The sequence below is a fragment of the Balaenoptera borealis genome (assembly GCF_965194805.1).
Source record: "Balaenoptera borealis genome assembly, chromosome: X".
Lineage (NCBI taxonomy): Eukaryota > Metazoa > Chordata > Mammalia > Artiodactyla > Balaenopteridae > Balaenoptera > Balaenoptera borealis.
Window position 1 is genome coordinate 17,506,630 of NC_138881.1, and position 22,845 is coordinate 17,529,474.

Below are 22,845 nucleotides of genomic sequence, written 5' to 3' on the forward strand. Positions count from 1 at the left end.
GAATTCCTATTAAAATTCAACTCCCATCAAGGTTAGATTTGGTGGTTTCAATAAATCACTTTACAGATTATTGAGCTAATGTGGTCACAAATCATATATCATCCACCTCCACTGGTCTCTGCCCTCTAGGATATTAAATATAATTGGGAAGACAAGATATAGACATGAAAAGTTAAATAATTGTCCTAGACAGTGATATAAGAGCTATCACAAGGAAATGCATGATTGAATGTCAAATGACGCCTCCCATCTCTGAACCAGTGACATTTATTGCTGTATACAGAAGAGATCAAGCCAAGACGAGCTACAGGAGTTCAGAGGGGAGAGAGAGAGGAATGTGGTCTGAAGTGCACAGAGACAGTTTCAAGAAGAAGGCAAGGACTGGAGATGGCCCTTTAAGAGTAGGTGGACTTTGCAAAGATGAAGAGAAGGGCAAAATGTGTCCACTAGCTCTATGGTTTGAACCTGGGTTCTCAATTCTATTTCTGCTTATGTTATCTTTGGATTATTCTGTCTACTCTTCTGAAAGACTCTGCCCACTGCTTAGCAAAACCCTCTTATTTCTGGGCTAGACTACATTTCTCAGTTATGTGTGGCCATGTGGCTGATTTCTAGCCAATGAAATGAGTGGAAATGTATTAATCATCTACTGTTGCATAACAAATTACCCTGAAACTAAGCTGCTTAAAACAACAGACATTTGTTATCTCATACTTCCTGAGGGTCAGGCATTCAGGAGTCTATTAATAAGGTGGTCTGGCTCAGGGCCTCTTATGAGGCTGCAGTCAAGGTGTGGGCAGGGCTACAGTCATCTGAAGGCTTGCTTTGGGCTGGAGGATCCACTTGCAAGCTGGCTCACTCACATGGCTATTGGTGGGAGCTCTCTGGGCCCCTCGGTGGGATACTTGAATGTCCTCATCATATGGCAGCCAGCTTCCCTCAGAGTGAGTGATTCAAGATAGTAAAACTCAGTCTTGGAAGTCACACACTGTCATTTTTGCAATATCTTATTTGTTCCACAGGTCAATCCCATTCAGTGTGGGAGGGGGCTCTGCATGATCATGAAGACCAGGAGGCAGAGGTTATCTTGAAGGCTGGCTACCAGAGGAAGTGCTCTCTACTACTCTCATGCTTCGTACAGAAAGAACTCCCACGTGCTGCTTTCCCCTGCCGGCTGGCTGAAATGAAACAACTCTCAGGGCCACTTGGGACGCACAGGTTAAAGGTAGTAGGACCTCCATCAGCTTGGGTCTTGAATGACTACATGGAGGAGAGTACCCTGTTGACTCGTTTACCTGTCGAGCACTAGTCAGTGAGCAAGAAATCAAGTTCTACTGCATTTGAGCCTTTGTACAGTTTCAGGTCTATTTGGTTCAGCAGTTAGTCCATCCCAAGCAGCGTACGTCCCATGCAGTGAATCATTACAGTGCCTTCTACTGAAGCAAAGTCAAGCACCACAGAATGCTGAGGGAGTGAGGGGACTGTCTCTGTTACATCCCTTTGTCCTGTGGCGCTTTTTAAAACTTTAACAAGTAGCAACCGAGTGCCTACCACATGTCAGGCCTTGTTCTAGCTGCAAGGAGCACAGCTATAACAAAACAAAGTCCTTGCTTCATGGGGCTCATATTCTAATGGACTATCTAGTGGAGGCCTCTTGATGAATGCACCAAACAAGTTTGCCAATGTTCCTATTCAGGGGGTTAAAAACTATAAAGGCATTTGCTGAATCTCCCGATTTGATGGGGGCCTGATAGATTAGTGTTTCCCCTAACTGTGCTGTAAGCCAGTGCTAGGGTTTCTCAAGCTTTTATGTGCACACGAATCACCTGGGGAATCTTGTTAAAATATAAAATCTGATGCAGTAGGCCAGGGGTGCCGCCTGACTCTGCATTTCTAACAAGCTCTCAGCTTATACCGATGGTCCATGGGTCACAATTGGCGTGACAAGGTTCTAAGGAACACTAGTTACTGGATGTTAAAGATATCCTGTGTAAAAAGGATTTCATGTTCAAGTAAGTGAGACGATGTTGCCCTGGTTCCTGACTGCTTTCTAATTCCTGCTGCCAGTCCTGTCAGAAGCCTAACAGTACTTTCTACCCTGTGCTCTGTGAGATAATCCCCTATCTTTATAATATATTTACCTCTTAAAATTTAAGCCAGTTTGAGAGAATTTCTGCAATATGTGGCCCCCAGAAAACCTCGAGTAAAGGCCAAGAGTTCCAGGCACAGGGAGTGAAGGAGAAATGGAGCCATGCTGCAGAGATGGGGACAAAGCCAAAGCAATCAAGCTGCAAGAGGACCGCGAAGCAGATTTCCCAAGAGCCTGAAATATATACCCTCCTGCCCCTCCTAAGCCTCAGTTTCCTCACTGATTACATTTGATTCTCACAGCAAAACCTATGGGATGACGTGCTGGGATTTCATAACACCGACAGTCCAGGCACATGGCCATCATATTTTCTTCTGTAAAATATTACCTGCAACCAGAGTTTGGGAGAATAAAGTGGGATAATGACCAAAAGCAATTAGCAATTTACTGGCACTCAACAAATGTTAGTTACTGGGAACCCAGCTGTATTTGAGAAGAATTAAACGATTCCCCCCCCCCCCCCCCACATAGAGGAGAACTGCCTTGTTGAAAACGGAAGAAAGATCTCCCCGGAGAGTTAGTGAAGGGCACTGATGGAGGGCGCGAGAGGGAGTGGGGATAAGGGAAGGAACAAGCGCATCCACAGCTCATCTGAATGCGAGCGTCCTGAACGCACTGGAACCAAGATGATTCCTGAAGGAATAACCCACTTCCACTAAATAGTAGTTTCTTACCAAGAAGAAACAGCTGAATTATTCTTAAAGCATACATGTTCACACTATTATATGATAAACTTTGTCGGTGGAGCGGCCACCCGCGGTCTCCTGCGCAGATGGGCTCCGTGGCCTAGCGCCCCGGTCCCCGCCGCCCGTGACCGTGCGCCCAGGCCTGCGAGGGGTCGCCGCCGAGGCTTCCCCCCAGCCCACAGGCAAAAGCATGGCAGCCACGCCCTCCAGCGGCCCACTCGTGGCCACCCACGACTACTACCGTGGGGAAGCAGCAGCCTGGCGGCCAGCCTGGCAAAACCAACTGCAGGCCCCCGTCCTGAGTGGCCCCCAACAGCTGCCAGGCTTCCTTGCAAGGCACTAGGCTCATCAGAGCCCCCCCTTCCCTCCTGACACTAAGCGGGCGGCAGGCAGCGGGAGCACTTGTTTTTTAATATTAAAACAGCAAAACACCAAAAGGAAGTTGAGAGGACCCCACTCCTTACTATCCAAGCCACACAAGAGCCTTCCTGACATTCCATAACCCTGTGCCTTGCACCAAGTGGAAAATAAACTCCAAGGAGCTAGCCAAAAAAAAAAAAGTCAATCCTCTACAATTCAAATGTCCAGATGAAGATTATAATCGTCACATATTAACTATTTTGTTTACATATCTAAAAGAGACAGCTCAATTAATATAAAAACATATGTTTAGTAAAGATTATTATATAATAGTTTATCTGCTGTAGCTTAAACTCCCAGGCAAAGATTCAGTTTCATTTTTCAAGTATTAACTTTATTTTCCATGCTTGTGTATCTTTGTATCCCCAACTTGTCAGCAAAGAGAGAGAGAAGAAAAAGGACCTAAGGTGTTCTCCAGGACACATCCTTGGGGTGATGGTGATGCGCAGCAGGACCCTGTGGGGCTCCTGGGCACAAAAGCCTTTCTATGTCCCCCATTTCTTGATTACAGGAAATGGGCCTCATTCAGCCTCCACGACCTTCCCTGAGTGCCAACGAGCAGGTTCAAACAGATGCTAATTAGGGAAGGGAGGGGATACAGAGACAAGGGAGGAACAGTCAAGAGAAACAATAGTGTAACTCTGGGGCAGGGTCCTGGTTCCCCCCAAGGGATACACACACTGTAACAGTATCTTTGAGCTGCTTTGCAGATACTGAAGCCCCCACCAGGTGGGAGAAGTTAACGGGTTAATGACAGTATGCTGCCCACAAGCACGTAGACCCCAGACTGGTTGGAACCAGAACGTGGATGATACTGACGCCCACTTACCTCCCCACCAGCCAATCGGAAGAATGTCCACGAGCTGATCACGCTCTCCTTGAACCATTACTATAACATTTCTCACTACCCCCTCCAAGTTGGGACACACAGTTTTGAGGGCATTAGCCCACTGTGGCCCCCTTTGCCTGGCAAAACAATAAAGCTATTCTCTACTTCACCCAAAACTCTGTCTCTGAGATTTAATTCATTGTCAGGATACAGAGGCTAGATTTGGCTTCAATGGAAATGTTGTGTGTCACGATTGTGGTACAGGTAACACAACTGTGCGTATTTGTCAAAATTCAGAGAACTGTACACCTAAAATGGGTGATTTTTACTGTATGCCAATGATACCTTAATAAACATGATTTAAACCAAAACAAAAAGAACACACCCTTGAACCAGGAAGTCTGATGTTGTAAGAGGGCACATAAGCAGATTTAAAAACCTGATTTTACAACTGAACTAGGAAAGAAAAGTTCCAACATTGTAATCCAAATGACCATAAAGGAAAATCTCCTAGACCGTCACCTCTCAGCGGGTGGCGTTAGCCACGGCCCTGTAAACACTCAGCCCTGAGTAGCGAGGCAAAGCGCCCAGCGAAGGCCCCCCACCCCTGCTTAGAGCCGCCTTGGCAAGACTGGACCCAGAAGGAACACGCACACCCCCCCTTAGCCCTGGGGGCCACGGCAGGTCTGCTCAAATACAATCCCAGGAACCATGATGTTTCAATATCGTCAGAAAGACTTTCAAGACTCTCTTGGTTGCAATCAACAGAAACTCACCTCCTGCCCACATCCTTGCCTAGTTCACACCCTCATTGTATTCAGGTCTCTGCTCAAATATCTCCTTGCAGAAAGGCTTCCCTATTCCAAATAACCACCTCACTCTTCACTCTATCCGCTTGCTCTGACTGGCTTTTCTTCATAGCACTTGTACCAATAGGACATTGTCATATACATATATATATAAAATGAAGCTTACAGTCTAGTGGGGGAAACAACTAATTCACAATTCACACATATAGTTGGCTGTCTGTCCACTAGACTCTAAGTTCTATGAGGGCAGAGGGCTTTTATCTTTTCTGTTCACGTCCACAGCCTCAGCCGTTGAGCAGTGCTTGGTATATAGTAGGACCTCCGTAAATATTTGAAGAATAAAGTGAAGAGGAGAATCGATTTCTGAATCCAAACCCCAGCAAAAGGGAGGAATAATAGAACTAGGGACTCGAATGCCCTCAGGGCTCCCTTGACCATTAGGCTGCCACTCAATCTGGTGTTCCTTCACTCTCTCAATGATCCGCATCATGGGTGACTTTGACGCTCCAGCTTACCTTATCACAACTCCACAGCCGAGGGCAAAGGGTTTCTCTCTCTCAGCTCCAGGTCGCAGCGCCCCAGGGAAGTGTTCAGATTGGCTTGCCTTCCACAGATGTCCACAGCGGCCCGGACAAAGCCACAGAGCATCTCATGTCTCACTCTCCAATCCTGCTTGCTCTATCGATTTTGGTGCTGTTGCCCCAGTTTTCATCCGGTTTTGCCTGGGCAAAGAGAGCTGGGGGTGCCCCCAGGGTAGCCCTTGACCAATGACTGACAGGCCAGGAGGAGCAACTCCAGTCCCTGTGCTCCCGATGGGGACAGCTCTGAGGTGTGACCTCCACCGTCCGCGGAGCTCCCTCAGGACTGAGCCCAAGTTACCCTCCGTGGGCTTGCTGGCTGCTGCACTCTTGCTTGGCCTCCTTCCTTCCCACACCCCCTTCCCACTCGCCTGCTTGGGAACGCCTACTAATAAATCACTTTCACGTGAATTCTCCTCTCAGGGCTTACATCTGGGACACCCAACAAGCTCCGTCTGGGCCTTTAGCTCTCTACCGATTTGCCGTAAGTTTTTTTGAGAGAAAATCTTTTCACAGATTCCTGTCTCCCCTCCACACACGTGTATTACAGAAATGTTTACTTACTTGCTTTTAATATGTTCCTATCCTTAGAGATCTTTCCCCTTTTCCCTGTTTTAACTTGGGATCCTTTCACTGTTTCTCAGATGTGCTAATTTTCCCACTTTGCTTATGACTGATGATGGCTTGTCTAGCCACCCTAACTCAACGTGTTAAAGAAACACTCCTGGTATTTCCCGCTTTTATTTTCCATACCTTTCTTCTCTATCTCTTCTATATTAGGTTCTTGCTCAAGATATCTCAAGGTCATGTTTGACTTCACCTTAATTTAACAGTCAATCATTATTAACCATACCACCTTTTCCTAGTTTACATCTCTGAAAAGAGGCAATGCGATGAAACCATCAGAACACCTGGTGGGCGTCTTTCTTAACTATTTTCTAAAACATTATTTAATTCAGTTCAATTCAGTGAAACTGAGTAATTATTATCAGATAAATTTATATATACACCATTATGGAAAATAATGAAACAAGTCCTGAGTATCTATGATTCAAGCTCAACTGAGATAAATATTGAAATCAGAGGCTACAAGTTTCAAATAGGAGGATATGAAAAAACATGGGGAGAAAGGTTAAGACGTGACACAAGCATTTTTGGCAATTCGAAACACTGGACTAACCATTACCCTTTGCTTAGACAGATAAGGGAGAAGATAAGCAAATATTTACCTACAAGTTTTCACAACATTTAAGCTAAATCTTTACTTCTATATATGGTCATTATAAAGTTGACTTTCTAAGGCTGTTTACTGAAAAGGGGCAAAGAGCATTTCTATAATCTTGCAAGGTTAGTTTTAGTAACTCTAAAGACTGTCGACTTGTAACCCTGAGACTATGAATGTTTATGACAGGAAACTGCATGTTAGAATGTTTGGGGTAGAAAATTGTGCTTGTTTGCTTAAGCTTGTAAACTATGTTTGTCCTAGGAGGTTGATTTTACTCACCAACTCTTTGATAATTGATCTGCCATTTTTGACCTCACTGATCCAGCTCTAATTAACTCAACAAGTAAAAGAATGTCCAGATTAGTTTGGAATTAAGGACACTGCTGAAGGCATTTCTTGGGAAAAGTAATTTTACCAACAAAATAAATAAGTGACGAACAGAAGAACTCTAAAACCTGAATATGGATCGCAGCACTCTGTAAAAGCCCCAAATCAGAAACTATGCAAATACTGCCTGATGATAGTTGGATAAATATACTGTGGTATGTTTACACAATGGAATACTATACAGAAATGAGAATGAACAAATTACAATTAGATGCAACATCATTGTGCTGGATCTCATAAACCAAATGTTGAGTGAAAGAAACCAGACACAAAAGAGTACATATTGTATGTTTCCATTCATTTAAAGTAAAAAACAGGCAAAACTAATTTATAGTGGCGGGATAGTGCTTATCTTGGGGCAATAATGCCTGAAAGGGGGCATGATGAGGGTGTTCTGGGTAGCTGATGCTGCTCTATTTCTTGAGTTACAGGTTTATTTGAGTAGTTTTCTCAATGCTATCCTTCACTACATGTTTTTAAAAACCTCATGCAATATGGAATCTCTATTTTCTTTTTTTTAATTGAAGTATAGTTGATTTACAATATTGTATTAGTTTCAGGTGTATGGAAAAGTGATTCAGTTATGGGTACATGTACATATTCTTTTTCATATTCTTTTCCATTATGGTTTATTACAGGGTATTGAATCTAGTTCCCTGTGCTGTACAGTAGGACCTCGTTGTTTATCTATTTTATATATAGTAGCTTGTATGGAATCTCTATTTTCAATGGCACTTTATCTGTTTCCCAAAAGAATTTGATTAGTCTTTCAGATCCAGGAAGGATGCTAGACACTGGGAACACTGAGGTGAGAAACAGACTCTGCACCCAAAGATCTCGAGGCATGATGAGGGAGAGGCTCTGACATAGGGTCAGATGTAAGCAGAGGTTTCTTCAGTGGTACAGAGGTGAGGACCTGTCTCAGTCTGGAGATGGGAGGGATCGTGGAAGGCTTCCAGTAAGAGGTGATGCTTGAGTCATGTCTTAAAGATCATATAAGCCTTAGCCAGACAGAGAAGGGAGCAAAGAAGGATCTCAGAGGGAGGAAATCTCAATGGGCAAATCATAAGAGAACATGCCCATAATTGGCTGCAGCATGAGTGTAGCATACAAATAAGGAAGAAAAGAGGAAAGCAAGGGCCTGATCCAGAAGGAAACTGCTCATGAGCTAAGGGAGTTTGGACTTTATTCTGGGATCAATAGGAAGTCATTGAAAGGTTTTAAGCAGGGGAATGCTGTGATTGTTGTGATCCTATTGGTATTTTTTTTTTCAGCTTTACCAAGGTATAATTGATGGATAAAATTGTAATATATTTAAAGTGTACAATGTGACTTGATATTTGTATACTATGTATATATTGTGAAAGAGTATTCACAATCAAGTTAATTAACACATCCATCACCTCACATATCTGCCTTTTTTTTTTTGCTGAGAACACTTAAGATCTCTCTTAACAAATTTCAATATATGCTTCAAAGTTGCTATGAGATCTTAAACGTTCTCTCCACACACAAAAAAAGATAATTATGTGACATGGTAGAGATGTTAGCTAACATTTTGGTGGTAATAATATTGCAATATATAAATGTGTCAAATCAACACGTTGTACACCTTAAACTTACACAATGTTATATGTCAATTATATCTCAATTTAAAAAACTATACAATACAGTATTATCAACTATAGTTACCATGCTATACATTAGATACTCAGACTTTATTTATCTTATACCTGAAAGTTTGTACCCTTTTACCAACCTTATACATGGATTTTTTTCAATAGTAAATACAGTACTACGTGATCTACGGTTGGGGTTGGTGGAATCTGCAGATGCAGAACTGTGGATATGGAGGGCTCACTATGGGACTTGAGCATCCTCAGATTTCGGTATCTGTGCTGGGTCCTGGAACCAATCCCCTGTGGATACCGAGGGACGACTGTATGGCATTTATTATGTTGAGGTACGTTCCATCTATATCTAATTTGTTGAGAGTTTTCATCATGAAAGGATGTTGAGTTTTGTCAAATGCTTTTTCTGCATCTATTGAGAGAATCATATGATTTTTATCCTTCCTTTTGTTAATGTGGTGTATCACATTTACTAACTTGTATATGTTGAACCATCCTTGCATGTCAGGAGTAAATCTCACTTGATTATGGTGTATGATCCTTTTAATGTACTGCTGAATTCAGTTTGCTAATGTTTTGCTGAGGATTTTTACATCAATGTTCATCAAGGATATTTACCTGTAATTTTCTTTTCTTGTGTTGTCCTTGTCTGGCTTTGGTATTGGGGTAATGCTGGCCTGGTAAAACGAGTTTGGAAGTGTTCCACCCTCTTTGATTTCCTATTGGTATTTAAAAATGGCCATTCTGGCTGCTGTGGGGACCTGGTGGGTTCTCCTAGGTGGGTGGGTGAACCTGAGAAGATACAACAATAACAACAACAAACATCTAAACAAGAATAAAAACACAAGATCTGGGATGTAACAGGGTGGTGAGGTGAGGCAGGGAAAGATTGGAAACAATTACTCAGCATCTTCTTTGATAGGAAAACACAGGTCCTGGTCCCTATCACAAATATTAGCAGTCCAAATAAGCCCACTGGTGGCCACCCAATACTACAGTGTTGCAACAGTCCTTTTGCTTTGCCTTAAACCCATAATCATTTACTCAAATATATCCATGGGAACTTTTATTGCACAATTCTCCCATAGATACATCCAAAAATCCTGGCCATCAGAACTGTGAATAGTTTTAGTCATCTCCAGATTTTGCCCATGAACCTGTGACTTAGTAAAGAGATGCTTCAACCACCTCAGGAATTAGCAGAAGCATGTCATCAAGTATTTGTCCACCCTCCCATTCAGTGGGTAAAGTGTTACCACACTAAGCCTGGGTTGTGAGTCTAGGAGGCTTGGAATCAGTGTAATTCTTTGTTCCAACAATACTTAGCAAGGTGTTATCTGTCAATGAATATCTAGGTGAAGATGATTCCTGCTTTAAATACGAGAAGAGGGGCAGAATAGGGAACAACTTCTTACACAAAGGCTATGCTAGAATTTATAGTTGTGTGCTCTCATCATCACATTTATCAAAGGTTACTTTTTATTTATTTATTTTTTTTACAGTGCAACAAAGTCTAACCCACAGGGTTTTAGCTAGGCACAATAAAACAAAACAGAGATTATGGTTTTGAAATCCAAGGCAAAGGATGTTTTGACTTGAATGCTTTTGCTTACTTCTACCGACAAAAAAGTTTGCTGAAAAATTAGAGGGGAAAGAAGCATTCCCTAGGTGTTAAAGTAGGAAAAATACAGCCCTTCTAAGATGCTTTGTTCCTCCCAAACCCTGACACTCCATATGCTTTATAGACTAAGAACTTCTGCCCATTTTTAGTACACCAAAAAGCTAAATCTGCATGGAGAAGTGTGGCATGAATCAACGTCTTTTGGTTAAGGAGAAGATACCCCATGAAGTCATTTTAAAGCAAGCTTTGGATGTAGTCAATGTTTAGTATGCAGAATGAAAAAAAATCCATGACTTAGAAAAACTGATGCACAGAGTGGAATTTTAGAGCTAGATATTTATTGACAGATAACAACTTGCTAAGTACTGTTGGAACAAAGAACTAGACTGAGTCCAAGCCTCCAGGATTCACAACCCAGGCTTGGTGGGTTAAAACTTCACCCACTGAGGGGCCCTTCCCTGGTTGCGCAGTGGTTAAGAATCCCCCTGCCAATGCAGGGGACACGGGTTCGAGCCCTGGTCCGGGAAGGTCCCACATGCCGCGGAGCAACTAAGCCTGTGCGCCACAACTACTAAGCCTGCGCTCTAGGGCCTGCGAGCCACAGCTACTGAGCCCACGTGCTGCAACTACTGAAGCCTGGGCGCCTAGAGCCATGCTCTGCAACAAGAGAAGCCACCGCAATGAGAAGCCTGTGCACCACAACGAAGAGGAGCCCCCACTTGCCGCAACTAGAGAAAGGCCCGCACGCAGCAACGAAGACCCAACGCAGCCAAAAATAAATAAAAATAATAGTAAAGTAAAATTTAACAAAAACAAAAACTTCACCCACTGAACTGGAGGGTGGGCAAGTACTTGATGACTTTGACATTAGGATGTAACCTTCTCCCACCCGCTTCTCTGCACTATGTGTGCCCAAGCTGGATGTATCAGGTCAAACTAGGAGTTAGAACTTAAATTGGTATAATCCCATTCGCAAAGTGTTAACTATGTAACTAGAATTTCAACATCTGTGCCATTGTTTTGCCTTTCCCAAACTCAGTTTTTGAATTAGTTAATCCTTGCAAAATGGAATAATATTTAATGTTTTTGAAGTCTTCAGAGACGATGCTGAAGATTTAAACTTGACATTTTCTACAATCTCTTAGTTGCAACACATTTTCTTATTGATCATTAAAAAGTAAAGGCATCAATGATCCAAAGTCACTGAGCAAATGATGTCTCCTATAGTATGTACAGGGACTAGAATGCAGGATTGTGCCACGTGGTGCATAGGTGGCACAAAAAATGTAAAGTATCCCAGACTTCCCAACACTCAAGTGAACACAAAAATTCTTCATGAATTAAGTTCAGGCTCCTGGGCTCACAGATCCATGCAAGGCAGCAATAGCTCTATTGTTTACTGGTTGGCTTGGCATGTGCATAAGCTAGGGAGTTAGGCCTGCTTCAGGAGGAGTTAAGGTGGGGATGTTTTGTTCTCTTCTTCCGGCAGCAAGCCATGGTTTATCATCCCATTTTAACAAATAGAGTTTAAAAAATGGAAGGAATCCCAGTTTTTATAAGTAACAGAGGGGACTTTTTTCCCACCAGGATTAAGGGTGTGCAAAGGGCAACAGGCAGTGATTTTCTGGGCACTTAAAGAAGCCTAGGGAACAGCTTAAGCTGGAATCATAACTTTGGAGCCAAAAGATGGTGGTTCAGGGCAGAGGAAAACTGGTTCAGGGCAGAGGAAAACTGTAGGCATAAAAGGAGGGTGTAGGTGGGGGTGTGTGGAGGGAACACTACAGATGGGGAAACTGTAAGAAGTGGAGGTATTTACAAGACTGGGGGTGAGGGGATTTGTTTCCTTAGACAACTTGCAGATTTAATATTCATGATATCGTTGTTTGTTAATTAATTCTCTCTCTCTAGCTTTGAGCTGAGGAGGCATTTTCTACGAGCTGGGTACCTGCCTGAAGAAAGTGAAGCATAAGCTGGATTCCTTCTTCCACAAATGTAACCCAGACCTTTGGTGCCAGAGGATCATTGAAGCCAAGGGTTACACTGGCAAGCAGTCTCAGCCCTTGAGTTCTGAATTTCAATTCTTTTTTCAAAACAGATGCACTATTTCTAAAAGTTATTTGCCCCAGCTTTACTATTTGACCTAAATCAATCTTTTGGCGATCTCAGCCATGCTCTTTGTCTATATAACAGACTTAATGGCTCATCTTGAAGAGATTCAGACTGGATGAATAACTGCCTTGCAAAAATCAGAAGCAGTGACTCATCATTCTAAAAAATCCATACTGCTTGGCATTTACAGCACTCCTACTCTGTTTCATAGGAGACGAAAAAAGAATTTGCTGTTTGTGCCCTCTGAAGAATGGATCCTCTTCCCATCCCTGGAAGACAGGGTGCATTATCAATGGAGCAGGTCACTTCAGACAAAACCTCCAGTCCTTTCAAGGATGTTGGGAGCAGGAAGTACACATCACTACAGGCTTGAGGTCTTGGGCCCACAAGAATCTGTACCTTTGGGTGTGATGCCAGGGATCCAGCAATGGCTCTGGTGAGAGTGCCACGGTTAGAATTCGTGGCTTTTACCTTCCGCTCCTCACCATTGGCCTGTCCTCAGGCTCTTCCCAGAAACCAGAGAGATTAGCAGAATTTAAAAAGCAAGAGAAAAGGCAAAGAGATTAGAACTTGGATTTTGAAGGGATCCACTGGGGACACACTGCCCCAACCAGGGGGGGCAGGCATAAGGGCTTTTCCATACCTCAGTTGTGGTAGAGAAAGGTCAAGGGGGAAGAAGAAAAGAGATAGACCTTGTGTGGCAGAAATTGACTGGCTATTCAACAAACCCTCTTCTTTTCCCCCTGGCCCTTTACTGGACTACATTTCCCAGCCTCCCCTGTGATTAGGTCGTGCCACATGACTGAGTTCTGGCCAGTGCAATATGGGTAGAAAAGCCACATATGCCACTTCCAGGCCTGGGCCATTTAACTCCTCCTGTGCAAGCAATCTCTCTTACTCTCTCTCCCTCTATCTCACCCCTCCCTACCATCTGCTGACTGAATTGATGCTCAGAGTAATCTTGGAAGCCATGTTTTAAAGATTTTAGATTCTTCTTCTGCCTGAGTTCCCAAATACTGAGAGAACACAGAGGCCCCTAGCCCCAACTCCCTGCACCAACTGTACTTTTTATGATCAAGAAATAAACTTGTTTTGTTAAACCACCAAGATTATAGGGTTTACCTATTATAACAGCTAGCTTTAACTTAACTAGTATGGAATTCAACCTAATAGAAGAGACATTTTTATATAGCTGTCAAAATTATTATTCACATCTACTTGATGACCTGTTTAGATTTTTTTTCTAGTTTTCCTCTGTGATAACATAGTTTTAAAGACTTAGTCCTTCTGACTCCCCAGAAAGAAGGGATTTCAGACACATGCTAGGCCCAAAGCCTAAGCACCTGGAGACTGGGCAGAGTTCCTTTGAGCACACAAACATGCCAGAAAGAAAGACAAAAGGTGACCCCATTTCTCCCAATTACAGAGATGCAGGAAGAAAGGGAGGTTAACGCCTTAAATTTTTTAAAAATTTGATTCCCAATTGCAACAGCCTGTATTTGGAAAGTTTGAAAAACGTATATTTTTTAAAAGTTTTGAAAACCCTACATAATTAGAAACATATGACCTGACTGATCTCCTCCAAAATTAGGCCAATATTTAGCACTGAGGTTTGGTATTGAATTCCCAGAGACTTTTTGGTATATAGTATATTTCTCTGTTTCTTGTCATCAATTACAAGCTGGGTACTGCTGTTCTGAATTGTCATATTCAGAATCATTCATCTGTCCTGCTTCAGGGTGCCAGCATGTTGAAGCCAGCCCATAAGAACCGCATCAGAAGCTATACAAGGCATCTGCAGCACCTTTGGAACTTCTCAAGGCCACCTAGATTGGTCGATCCATCTTCATGGTGTTCCTGGCTTCTTGACCACTTTTTAATTTCTCAGTTCCCACTTTCCACCTAGCCCTCTTGGGTCAGTCATCTAATATTGTACATGTAATATTGTACTGGCCTCTGGCATGATCCTAAAACAATGCTCAATTGTCAACCAATGTTCAAGAACATGGGCTGGCCAGTAGGGATATTTCCATGTGGTCACAGCAGGACATGTGGCAGCAATGCTGGTTGCCATGAGCTCAAAGAGCATGGTCAGGTGGTGCTACTACAGGCACATTTCAGTGTAAAGAACACTAGTCATTTACAGATACACCCAAGTCTCAATTTTAGCCACTAACTTTATCTAACGACTATCACCAGCCTTTTACCAAAGCTATTACAGAGGAGCAGAGCCATACTTTGAGTTTCCTGTGCTATGCCCTTCCGTGCCTTACTGTAGCAGATGCTATCGGTGCCCTGCCCATACCTCCTTGGCAATACTGCTGTTTACTGTGGGCTATTTACTGTGAACACCTGTGACTCTCTGCCTGAGGGCAAGTTTTATGGTTGTAAAGCATACTCAGTCTGCAGTGCTGAGGAGCTGATGCCCCCAGAAGTAGCCTTCAACCAACAACTAATGGGGGAATTGGTAGATAAGTGCCCCAGCTTCCTTAACCCTCAGGTGGAATAATTCTGAGGCATATTCTGCACCATCTCCTAGAGTTTCCCCGTAGGATTGAGTTCCGGTTGTCCACTTTGGCGACTGGATTGCTAACACACCACTAATTGGCTTTCTTCCCTTCTCTATCTCACTTCCCCACACCCCTACTGATGCTTTCTGGGATCGCCTTCCATATAAACCACACGCAACCAAATCCTTGTCTTAGGTCTGCTGAACAGAAGTAACCAAGCTAAGAAAGCTACTGTCCTCTGATTGTAAAATGAAGCAGAGAAGTGACCCCTAAAAAGTTAGCAAAAAGAGGAAGAAGCAATGAAAGAGGTCTATATATTCTACGGAACAATGGAGCTCCTTGATAGAGATTATTTATTATCCTCAACTTGTGCGGTTCAATATGGTAGCCATTAGCCATATGTGGCCATTGAGCACTGAAATGTGGCTAGAGCAACTGAGGAAATAAATTTTAGATTTTACTGAATTTTAATTAGTTTAAATTTAACTAGCCACACATGGCTAGTGCCTACTGGATTAGACAGTAAAAGTTATGGAACACTTCCACACTTCACTGCAGAAAGTTTTATTGGGCAGCACTGATGTGGAGCAAGGGAAGGAAATATTTTTCTGTGAAAGGCCAGATAGTAAATATTTCAGACTTTGTGGGCCATATGACCTCTGATACAACTACTCAACTCTGCTGTTGTAGTGTGATAGTAGCCACAGACAACATGTAAGTGAACAAGCATGGCTGTGTCCCAATAATACTTTATGAACACTGAAATTTGAATTTCATATAATTTTCTCATGGCACAAAAGATATTATTCTTCTTTTGATTTTTCCACAACCATTTGAAAGTGTAGCTGATGGCACTGTACAAAAACAGGTGGTGGGCCATTGTTTGCTGGCCCTTATTCTAGACTATCATCATTGTTAACTGTTACTGAGGGAAATATTATTAAGATGCCCCAATAACACAATGCAGATCGTGACATCATTGACCAAAGCGTCAAATGAGCTGATCACCCTAAACTAAATCAACCTTTGAAGACAAAAACTTAGTTCAGAGGGAGGATTACTGTCAACTGAAGATGGTAAGAAGAATTTTTTTCTGATGTTTATAAGGTTCCTTCCCTGGTGGTCACTGAGAATCATTAGGGCTGCTTTTAAGAAAATCATCGAAGCCCAGGATGTTCCTGTATCCATCCCCTGGCCCAATTTGCTCCTGACAACAGCACTTTCCTCACACAGAGGAACTCAGTGGTGTTCTCTAACCTTTTAATTCCTATTCGTTTGCCCTGTCTGCTACGTTTCTTTCTCTACCTCCTGCCACAAAGATCAATACTTAGGTCTGGCAAAGATTCACTCAAAGCTTTCAAATGGCTCCCAGCATGATAAAAGGTTGGTTTTCAAAAACACAGTGTTCTCAGAATATGAGCCCATCAAAATAGCTAATTTAATCTTGAGACACCAGGAATTAAAGAAGTGTTATCTATACGACACAGACAATTCTTCATTTTTGAGAGCTGTTTCAGAGCCAGCTCAAAACAAAATGGGGAGGTGATGGGAGTGGGACTGGGAGTGTTTCCAGCTGGACAATTTAATACCACAGTCCTCCGCTGTAACTCAACGGAGAATTGGCCACATCAAGCTAAAGGATCAAAAATGAGGTACCTGGCAGGGATCAATAAAGCAGTAGGGGAGAACTGTTTCTGGAAAAGACTGAGCTATCTGCTCAATCAGCTCTCAAGAGCTCCCAGAAGAAATGACGGGCACTGACATTTTGTCAGCTGTGCCAACAGGGCCCAGACACCCAGCTGGTGCCTATGATGGTAGCTCTCGCCTGAGGGTCAAAGGTCTCGAGGCTTGGAGAAGCAGGTTTCTTTTTTGCTTCCTTTTAAAAAAATGATGCATGGTGTTTTCAGAAAAAAAAAAAAAACTTGTGAAAGTAATATCCTCTTCAGCCAGGGTTTAAAACAGCCACTGAAAGCTCTTTGTAATCGATAATACAGATCAAATTATGGGGCCTATATTAAACAGGTAGAAGTTATGTTAACTTTACAACTTCCTTGTGGGAAGAACAAGCAGAAATTGACCCTATGTGTTTTTATATCTCTCATACTGAATGCACAGATGACAGCAGGAGAAATACATAGCACATGTAGAGGACTTGACCCATCATTATGCTATCATTCAACTCTCACAACAATACTGTGTTTCTTTTAGAGGTGGGGAAATAGAGCCTCAGAGAGGTCGATTTGGCCGAGCCTCTCGATGAATGGATGGTGGAGTCAAGCTGCAATCCAAGTGTTACTCCTGATTCCAAAGCCAGCCCTGGCCTGCTCTTCCATGCTGGGGAGAGATTCTATTGTGCACAATGGTGCAGAATGGGCCTAACTTTGGTTCAGGTGCCGGTGAAAGGCCATGGGCAGACCTAGAAAACCCGACTTGGGTGCTCCCCAGCTAGACCCTCAAAATGTGATGGAGAATCCAAAAACAAATGAAATTGTTTTCTTTGAAGCCCTTACCAAGGCCAGATGCCCAGAGTGACTGCTCCGTTAGCTGTCAGCCAATCAGTTTACCCCATAAATGTGCAAAGGAGATTCCCTATTTCCAGAATATCTTCAGGTTTTCCCTCCCCCTCTCTCCAGCCTTTTATAAATCCTGTTTTGGCCTTCTTTAATTCAGTCTACCAACTGAGTCTCTCACATGTAAGGAAACAACTTGCATACAAAAGAATTAAATATCTCTGAGTTATTCTTTGATGTAGGTAAAACATGCCAGTGGCAGCAGGACTGTATATACTCTAGAACGAGGTAGCGTTTAAGTTTTTTTGTATCAAGCACATACCTTCTTTTTAAAAATTAAACTTGTCATTTTGAGATAAATGTAGACTCACATGCATTGTAAGAAATAATAGAGATTTCCCCTGTGCCCTTTACCTAGCTCCCCCAGTGGTACCATCTTGCAAACCTATAGTACAATTGTATTGCTTTTTAAAAAAAAAAATTGTTTGGTTTTTTTAAAAAATTCAGCTTCACTGAGGGAAAATCGACACATAAAATTGTAAGATATTTAAAGTATATATCATGGTGATTTGACGTATGAATCCATTGTGGAAGGATTCCCTACATCTAGTTAACACGTTCATGACCTCACACATTTATCTTTTTTTCTATTTTTGGTGAGAATATTTAAGTTCTACTCTCAGTGAATTTCAATTAGAAAATACAGTGTTATCAACTATAGTCACCATATTTTACATTAGATCCTCAGACCTTATTCATCTTATAGCTGAAAGTTTGTACCCTTTGACCTTTGGCCAACCTTTCCCTATTTCCCCCACCCTCCAGGCCCTGGCAGCCACTTTTCTATTCTCTGTTTCTATGAGTTTGATTTTTTTGTTTGTTTGCTTGTTTTAGATTGCATGTATAAGTGATGCCATGCGGTATCTGTCTTTCTCTTTCTGGCTTATGTCACTTAGCATAATGCCCTCAAGGTCCATCCATGTTGTCGCAAATGGGAGGATTTCCTTCTTTTTGTATTAATTTTATAGTAAATGAAAAATTGTTTCATTGTTAAGGGGAGAAAAGAGACAAGGGGCAGCTGGGGCTGAATGCAAAGTCACAGCAATGGATCTGTTTATTAATTTAAGGGTGGGTGAGAGTTGAGTAAGTTAAAATGATGACAGGAAGTAATGGGAGACAAGAGAGGAGACTGAATCCCCTAGGCCAACTCGCTGTGCTCTCCCAGGGTTTCCTGCCACTGTGTATTCAGCATATGCTCTGCTCAAATGGCAGAGAAGAGAGTATTTTATTTCATTCCTGTTTGAGGAAAGAGAGACTTCCTGATTGGGGTCCTGAAAATAGATTCTCCAAATGGACAGAAACACAGATGGCTAATACTTCTGGTATGTACCCTCACCATCTCTCTTCTCTGTCCCCCTCCCTTGACATTCAGGCTCATGGGTGAGTTCATTTAGCCACATCATGCCCAAATGGGTGACACATGGCAGACCAACTTTATGCCACTGAGCTGTTCATTACTCCCAGTTGTCTTCTAAATTATAGCTCAAAAAAAGAAAAAAAAAAGTACAAGCCCACTTTCTGTAATTTCCTTTTCTCCTTCGTCTTCACACAGAATATTTCATTAACTTCCTTTATCATTGTGATATAAGTGCAACCAAGGATAATGCAGCAATTTTGATCTTAATTTGCAAAGAAGACATGCTTCAGTGTTTCATTTGCTCATCTTTAGTCCTTAACGCAAGAAAACATTTTAAAAGACCATAATGAATAACTCTTTACTTTCAGATGCTACTTTAACAATTACTCATCTCTTATAGCATTTTCTTGTTTACAGGCATGTAAATATCCCCTCTGGGTATACAAATGTGCTGAATAAATATTCCCCCTCATAGGAGGGTCATACTGGATAAGAGGCACTCAGGAAGCTTTATTCTGATCTATTTTTGTGGATTTATTCTACATATTCTACATTCATTTTAATGTGACAATTCCCCTGTGGTTTAAAATAGGATATGCTTATTCTTCTTAGAATTGAGGGACACTAAAATAAATTTGACTTAAATAGTTCCACCTGAAAAAAAATGCACCAAGATATCCAGGGATAGTGCCATAGAAACGAAATTTTGAAGCAAATCATATTACATACCTTTTTCTTCTAAAATTCAATACAGATGAAATATAGAAGACTTCAGGGCATTCAACCCTGGGCTCTGGACACACCATCCTTGCTTGATAATTAGGAGTGCAAGAACCTACCTCTCTCTCTTCACCCCTCATCCCATTTTGCTTTCCCCCAGTTCAGGCATGTGGTCACCCACAGCATTGGGGGTGGTGGGAAGTACAATGAAATTTTGGTTTGGGGGTGGTAGAGGAGAAGCATCTTAATTCACAGTATCCTATGAACAACTCTGATATGAATTCCCAAATTAAGGCTTCAAATACCCTCTTCTTAACCATGGTCTGGGGCTTGTAGACAAATGGAAGGGAAGTAAGGAGAAAATCAATGTATCAGTTAGGACTACATTGGTCTGTATGTAATAGTAACTTTTTCTAATGTATGGAAAATCAGAATTCTAGAAGTAGCAGTACAAGATGCCACCAGGGACACAGGTTACTTTCATCTTTCTATTCTGCCATCTTTGGGCTATGGCTATCATCTCAAAGGTTGCAAGATGGCTGCTCCACCAGCACATCATGCCCACATCCCAGAGAGGAAGAAGGAGAAGGGTGAAGGGAAAGACACTGAGTTTGCCCCTTTGTAGTGTCCCCCTTTCTATCAGGAGAGCGATTGCTCTTGGGGAAGCCTCACCCACTTGACATCTGCTCACATTTCACTGGACAAAAATGGATCACATGGACACTAGCTGTAAAGGAGTCTGGGGACACAGTGCAGCCTTGAACAATAACAGGCTCCTATCAGTAGAAATCATGAATGGGTTGGTAGCCATCAGTATCAGTAGAATAAGCAGGGAGAATGGATGCACAGCCATCACTATGTATCCTGTGAAAAAGTTAAGACAATATCTGTCTTTATGTCCACAAATTTGGAGGGGCAAAAGAACACTTGGACTCTTCCTCTACAACTCTTGGGAGACACGCAGAGCAGCATAACGCATAGCATCTAGAATTAAAGCTTTAGATTCTGGAACTTTTTTTTTTTTTTTGGCCACGCCGTGCAGCTTGCAGGATTTAGTTCCCCAAGCAGGGATTGAACCTGGGCCCCTGGCAGTGAAAGCCCAGAATCCTAACCACTGGCCCTCCAGGGAATTATTCTCTGGAACATGTGTATTTGAATATTAGCTTTACCTGTTATCAACTATGACTTTGAATGGATCACTTTGCTTTTGTTTTGTCAAGACTACATTTCTCACGTCTACATGAGAGGGCTATTTAAAGATTAAATAGAATCATGTTTTCAAAAATCCCTTTCCTCCATTCCCCTACATTAGAAAGCCCAGCACACAGACCCCCGCAGGCACACTCTCATGATTTCAAAGAGGAGAAGAAAATGATCAGCCGCCCATAAACAAGAGAAGACTTAGATAAAGCGAAGTAACTCACCCTCTAGGTCACATTCTCATGTAGTGTGAAGTCAACTACATAATGAGACATAATGAAAGGACCACAGCATCTACCCCACGGCGTCTCATCTCTGTGTGTCGCGATGCCATGCAGAACATGTTTAGCTGAAGATGAGAAATGTGCTGAACCCCAAATGGGCCCAGCTACTCTGAAGTCCAGAACTTTCAGCAAATAATACAGACCTTCATTTCTAACAAAACTGCTTCTAACAAATATTATGACATAATATAGTGCCCAACTTAAGAGAACAAACATCCCCCATCAGCTTCCATGCAGTTTTTGAGAATCACAACGAATGGAAAGAGGAATGTTGTCCAGGGAAACAAAAAAGTTAACATGAGCTTTGAAATGCCCCCAGGGCTTTGATCCCCAGCAACATGTTCTGTACTCAAATATACGGGCAACCTTACTTATCTGCTTAGGTAGATATAATTTCACTATTTCTAAATTCCTTATATTTTTATATTTTAATTAAAGTAATCTTATTCTACATCACATTTCAGGAGATGGTTCGCTATGCATTTTAAGGAACATTCTTTGACGGTATCATTGTTAAAAGATTAAAATAGATTGGTAATTTTGAATAGTCTTAGCAAAGGCTCCCGTGACTAAGGAGTTGTGTCTCTGGGTCGTGAACTCCACAACCCTTCCACAGTAAAGAACAATTATGCCAGAGCAGCTATTTGCTGTCAGCTATAAGCTAAACACTGTTAAGCTGCTCTAATGGAAGTGTCGTACAGTATGTGTTCCGTGTGCCTGTCACGCCAATGAGTCACACTGTGTTTAAGGGTTGGATCATACTTTAAGAGTTGTATTGGTTATTTTAAATGCATCCAGGGCAGGATCTGCAAACTGTATCAAGGAGCAATGATTGAAGGAACTAGGGATGTTTAAAGTAGGGAGGCTGTAACTAATGGGAAACATGATCACTGTCTTCAGATATTTAAATGACTCTCAGACTCAAAAGAATACCGTTTTATTCTATATGGCTTCAAAGGTCAGAAGTAAGAGCGCTGAATACAACTTACCCAGGGAGGGCATTCAGTTCAGAGTGATAAAGAAGTGTTCCAGCAAGGAAGTGAGCAGCCTCGTAAGAATTGAGTTCCTGTGCATTAAATATCTATCTGGGGCGTGGTGATCATCTGTCAGAGATATTGCTTTAGGTGGAAGGATAGATTAGATTAATCTAAACATTTCTTCCAACCCTCAACTGATTCTAACACTCACAGTGCTTGGTGATTCTGACTTTCCAAATTCAGAAAGAAAACATCTCTAAATCTGACATAGGAGCCACAGTGATCTTCCTTTGTTTCCAGTGTACTTCAGGCTTTGAGGATTTTGGAGGATTGTTGTTAGGGTTATCGTATTCTAGTGGTATAAATAAGCTCTCTTACAGAAGTACCCAGAGCCCTTTAAGAAGGGCTATTCTGTTTTGGTGAGTTTTTGGTAAGTACTCCTCTTTATCATGTGATCCATGGACATCAAGGTCAAAGCCACAGTTCCAAAGGCATGCCTATCAAAGCACAAAGCATTTCTTCCATCCACTGTTTACTTTTCCAGGCCCACTTTTCTGTCTACTATCCTGTGCTCTGAAGAGGGAGGGCACAGGGCTCCTCACCTACCAGGGTTTCCAACTCTTACCCTTTGGCCCATAGCTCCCTGTCACAGATGTACCAGCATTCCCTTCTGATCTGTAACTTGACCTACAATGGGCCAGGAAGGACTGGATGAAATAGAGGCTAGAGGCTGTCAGCTCAGAATGCAGACTGTCGCCTCACTCTCTCTTCTCCTCCAGGCTC